This window comes from Apaloderma vittatum, unplaced genomic scaffold (genome assembly GCF_000703405.1).
Source record: "Apaloderma vittatum isolate BGI_N311 unplaced genomic scaffold, ASM70340v1 scaffold14537, whole genome shotgun sequence".
Lineage (NCBI taxonomy): Eukaryota > Metazoa > Chordata > Aves > Trogoniformes > Trogonidae > Apaloderma > Apaloderma vittatum.
Genome location: NW_009727929.1, coordinates 35,982 through 41,870, shown reverse-complemented (window position 1 = coordinate 41,870; position 5,889 = coordinate 35,982).

Sequence of the window (5,889 nt, the reverse complement as noted above, 5' to 3'; positions counted from 1 at the left end):
TGAGTTTGATAGACTGCCAGAGTGTGAAAAGCTAAGCTCCAGCCTCTTAAAAACAGGCAACACGATTAATTGCTACTTTTTTATTTATGGTCCTTAATCTTTTAATGGATACAGTTAAATTTCCACTTCGCTGAGCAAGCTGATTGGTATTTAAAGGAACAAATAGATCATTTCAAATTATAAAGCCCTTGCTTGATTACCTATGCTTTCTTCTAAATTGTGCAAGTTTTATTTTGCATTCTTGATCTTCAGTAACTTAAAACTGCTGGAGCTCTGTGATTATGAGGGATGGTTTCAACTGAGGTAACAAAACAGGCAGTTTTTGTTGTGCCAATTTACTGGCTGTCCAATTTATTTAATTATTTGTGCATTATTATTTACTCCTAATTCCAATGCTTGGTAGAAGCAAAAGTATTTTTTTCTTTAAGCCTAAATAAATATAAAGGATCTTTTTCACATAATAGTCTACTCTCAGAGGACCACATTTTGTCCTGTGAGATTTCTCAGTAAAATCAGTCAGTGTAGCACACATGTCTAAGAGCAAAGTGTTGTGCTGCTCTTCCCTCATTTCTTCCCACATGAAGTATTTCAAATCCACTGAGGAATTACAGGGCAAAGGCGGTGTGGGTGTCAGAATTGCCTCCAGCCACAGCTGAGCTCTTCCAAATATTTTAATCAAAGTCAAATAACTGTTACTTAATCAGCCGTGCTGTGAAATGACTTGATGTGAGCTGCTGACCTTTCGCATCTCTTAGACTGAGAAAGAGGGTTTCTTCTTCCATGTCAGCCTCACCCTCTTCCCCCCAGCATCTGCTGTCTCCCCTCAGAGCTCCCCAGAGCCCTCAGAGCAACCGAGCAGTTCAGAGGTGATCCCCAAACTCTGCAGACAGTGTATTGGCTTTCCCCATCTTCAAGGGCTCATGGGCTTATCCCTCCTCCATGGCAGGAATCCAGTTCAGAGGAAGGACCTGGGAGATCTGGGTCCCAGGAGATCTACACCTCTCAGGTAAGGCTTTGTTTAGTGCTATCAAGACACAGATAACGAGAGCATTTAGTTGGCTTCCTTAGGTAACAATTTTCTTCTGTCCATTGCATATTGATCAGTAGTGTCGGGGTTGATGATCTCTGTCTATCTCATATGCACACTGGCTATTTATGAGTAACTGAGTTTCTCTAATTCTGCTGGCAAACAGTGGCTTCTGCAGATGCCAGAATAACAGTGTTCTGACCCAGCTTAGCCATTTACATTGTCTGAGTAAAATTTTTTTTTAAATACCTTCAGAGTATAGACAGATAGCAGACAGTAAGGCTGAGAAAAAAGAGGAGCTTTCCTGCATTCTTTTTAAGCTCTTATTTTTTTCTTAGCTGTTTTTAAGAAACTAAGGCATGGAGATGGCCTTTTCACTACTGGAAGGCAACTTCTGTGAATTCAAAATAATGATGTCTTAGAAGATTTTTCATTAACCACCGAAACGTAAGTAGGATGAACTTCTAAAATTGCCCAAGTGTCTATTAAGAAAATAGCCCACAATTCCTTTCTGTAGGGCTCACTGTGTTCTATCAGGTGAATGATACATAACTTAAATACCTGCCTGGATGCTATTTACTCAATAGCCCATCAGCCTGGTGATGTTCTGTGTGAAGAACACATGCCTTAACTAGCTTGCTGTAGCTATTTATTGTTCTGTGCTCCAGTGAGGCCCCTCCTATATTTTTTCAAAGCAAAATTGAGGAACAAAATGAGAATTACACATATTTTTAAAAAAAGAAAAAGAAAAAAAAAAGAGTATTCACCTGCTCACATTGTGACATCACCTTTGTTAAAACAGGAGTTGTTATGGAGCCTAGCAATGTTGTTATAGGATATTGTGCACTTACCTTTTCTTCCTGTTCAAAAAAAGGGTCTCTGAAATAATTGCTATTATCAGTGATAAGTTTGAAGGGGCCCCACTTGACCACTCATGAAAGAAGGTCAAAATAACTGATGCCTCAGACCAAGTCATGCGAGATTTCACTGTTAAACATAGTTTATAAGTGGACCAGTGAAGATGGTGCTGCTAGAGGGAGACAGTGTTAGCTCCAGCAGGAGAATTCACGAGTGCCCTGGCCTCAAAATGTTGCTTAACACAACTTTCCCTCTAGCAGGGGACGTAAGGAGTGACTTTCACACACTTAGAATCATAGAATCATAGAATGGCCTAGGCCTGGAAGGGACCTTAGAGATCATTTAATCCAACCTCCCTGTCACCGGCAGGGATGCCTCTCAACTAGATCAGGCAACATATGGGGACTGAACAGGGATAAACCCTGCAACCTTGCTTGTAGTTTGACATAATCAAAGCAGTGAGAAAGAATCTCATTACAAAAATCTCATTACAAAAATTAGTTTACTGAAAATTGGCAACGATGGAGAAAAGTATAGGAGGCAGGGATAGGAGTTGCATGTTTTCCTTGTAATTCTGGACTTGTGCTTTCCCCAAAGCTTTGTTTAAAGCCAGGGCTAATTTCTACATGTAGCCTGCTCTCCACCTTTGTCCCACCCACATCTCAAGAAGACATGAGGCAGCTGAGGATGGCAGCTTGGGCCTCCTTGTGCTGTGCTTCTGTTTAACGTTGAGATTGACACACTTTGCTCAGCCAAGAAGAGGATTGAGTTTGCTGCCTGTGGAAGGCAATCAGCTGTTTCAGGCAGTCTGTGTTACATTTCAAGTAAAAGTCTTTGAGATAGCTGGTTTCTCAGCTCAAGTATTTCTATGTTGGAGCAGTATCTCCAACCCAGCTCACAACAGTAATAATGCATGCCAGCAGCAGACTAAAGGAACCCCTGGGCAGACCTATGGTAGATTATAGCCTTTTTTCCAGGTTTGTATCTGGCTTTGGAGAACCTTTATCTTCCAGGCTTGAAGAGAATAATACATAAACCTTTCTGGAGTTGGAAGAGAGCTTTGGCTTTGATCCTCAGCTGCTGTAAGTTAGGGCAAGTGTCCCTTTTGATCTGGCTGCTGGTCAGGGCTGGGGAGTGATGTGTTTTTGTGTTTATCACATTTTAGCTGGAAAAGGCACACCTGGACAACAGAAAAATCACTCCCCCACCAGGTTGCATGGCAGGTGATTTTGTTAGCATCCTCAAGAAAATCATCCTATTATTTGAGAGAAACTTTGATTCCTGGAGCAAGTGCAGATCTCAGATTCAGGGTAGTCATGCTAATACCTCTTGCTCTTGGGTAGACCAGTTCCTCACAAGCCAAAAAAATTGTACCTCCTAGAGATCTCCTGGAAGGTAAAGTCTGACTCCTGGTTTTCTTCCATGCTGACTGGGCAGAGGGCTTTTATGGTTTAGCACAGGGATATATGGCAAGGTTCCTTTCTCTGTGGAGCTTATACTTCTGTTAGCAGCTGTTTGGCAATGCTCCTCACTTTCAGCTGTGTCACAAAGGCAATGCTCAACCATGACATTTTCCCATCTCCTGGCCCCAGATCTCAAGAGAAAACTGCTGGGCCTCCTTGTAAGCACTAAGCTTGGGTAGAAAGCACTGGGCCACTAATTAAATGTTAAGTTAGTTAGAGAAAATAATTATCTAAGACCAAGACTTATATATGTCCGCTCACACATGCAGGCCCTGACACGTCAGCAGTTGAAAGGGGGTTATTAAGAGAGGAATAAAATGAATGAAATAATACCAGAAATAATACTAAAAAAACCCCTACCAAAACAAACAAAAAACAAGCCACCAAAAAACCCCAACCCAAAACCTAAACGCAACAATGCCCCCCAAAAGTAAGTAACTGCTCTATCAGAGCCTGGTTACTTCTCTCTGTGTGCTTGCAGCAGCGTTGGTTTTCTCTGTCTGTAGAGGTCTCTCGGCTCCACAGAGAAGCCAGCCAGGAGGCCTCATAGCAGAGGGAGGACAGTCAGCATCCTGCTGGGCTGCAGCTGGGATCTCCAGCAGATGAGCGAGGCACAGGGGGAAGGCACTGGATAATTTTGACAGATATGGTGATAAGCTCATATTAATTTTAAAAGTCACCCAGGCTTCCTAAGAAGCCATTTTTTTACAGAACTAGCCTAAGAACATTCTTGCCTTTAGCTGTCTTGCTTCCGTATCTTCAGATTCCAACATATGGACAGCTTTATTGGGTTGATGGTGGCAACCTCTGGAGCTATCTCCTTGGGGACATGCTGACCATAGATGGTGTAAAGTTGCATTACATCTTCCAGGGTCATATGCCTCTCTGCCCCACTAGAACTGGACAAAAAAAATACATGGATCGGGTTTTTTTCTCTCATCACACTTCCAGCTCTGGTCCATTTTTGGTGCCATGGCACTGCTAACCCATTTAATTCACTCTCTGGCCAGCCCTCTTTCAGCATTACAGAATTCTAACTTTCTCTTACTCCCACAAACTTTTTTTTTTCCTGAGTTGCTTCAGTCTGATTTTCCTAAACCAAACCTCATTTTAATATCATTATGCTTTTCTAATCTCTCTCAATCTCTTTGTATACCTCTTCTGCTCACAGTATTCCCAAATCAGTATTGACTGCAGAAGGCATTAGCATCCTTCTTGCCTTTGCTAGGCTAATGTAGACCACAATAAAGAGCTTCTGAACAGATACGTGTAGTTGGACTGGAAAATTCTCATGATAAATTTGCAAGAACAAGTGCATGGAGGGGGTGGGGAGGAATCATTTCCTGGGCCAACTCCTGCCTTCTCACACCTTCCCAGTACCAAGGGGTTGTAACTGGTCGCTCGAAATCTTGCTCACTGCTGGGACTGGAGAAAAGTTGCTCCTCTGGCCCCAGAAAATGCCCAAGAGCAATGCAGGTGCACCACAGGATGACTGCTGGAGAGAGCACATGGCTTTTCGGGCCTCAAAGAAGGGTGTGATACCATGGCCAGGAAGTAGAGAAGGATCTTTATTAACCTGGCTCTTCACAAAGGCATGCAAAGGAAATGACGTATCTTCACCTCAGTGAAGTTAATGTCTTTGAGTGAGGAAAGACTCTATTACTGGGGGATCATCAGCTTCCCTGCGGTTAGCCAAAGCCCTAAAGGAGAATACAACAAAGGCTATTTCTGCAAAAGTGGCTAAAACCAGAAATTGAAGACCTGAAGAAAAAAATTATCAGTGTATCTCCTAGAAACATCTCTTTGGTGCTTCCATTCAGATCAGCACTTACAGATCATACAAAAGCATGTGCAGTGCTTTGAAAAAATCTTACCCCTTTGTTACCTAAGTCATAATCCTGTGTTTAGAGGACATGGAGACTGACGTCTGCTATTCATGGCTGAATGTATTTAATAATACTCTTGTAATGGTTTGACCCTGGCTGGTGGCCAGGTGTCCACCATAGTTACTCTATCACTTCCCCTTCTCAGCTAGATGGGACTAAAAACAAAGGGCCCATGGTTTGAGATAAGGGCAGGGAGATCACCTGCAGCTACCGTCCTGGGCAAAGCAGACTTGATTTTGGAGAAATAAGTTAAATTTATTTAACAATGAAAATCAGAGATGAGTAATGATAAAGAACCCCACAGATCTTAAAAATGAAACCTTCTCCCCACCCCTCCCTTCTTCCCAGCCTTAACATCAATCCCAGTTTATCTACCTTCCTCCCACCTCCTCCCCCTGAGCATCACAGGGGCACAGGGAATGGAGGTTGTGGTCAGTTCATCCAATATTGTCTTCACCGCTCCTTCTTCCTCTGGGGGAGGAGTCCTCACGCCTCTCTCTCCCCTGGGCCACTGTGCCTCTCATGAGAGGCAATTCTTCACAAACTGCCACAATGTGAGTCTCTCCGTGGGGTGCAGTCCTTCAGGGGAAACTGCTCCAGCCTAGGTCCCCTGTGGTGTCACAAAAGTCCCACCAGCCAACCTGCTCCAGCGGGA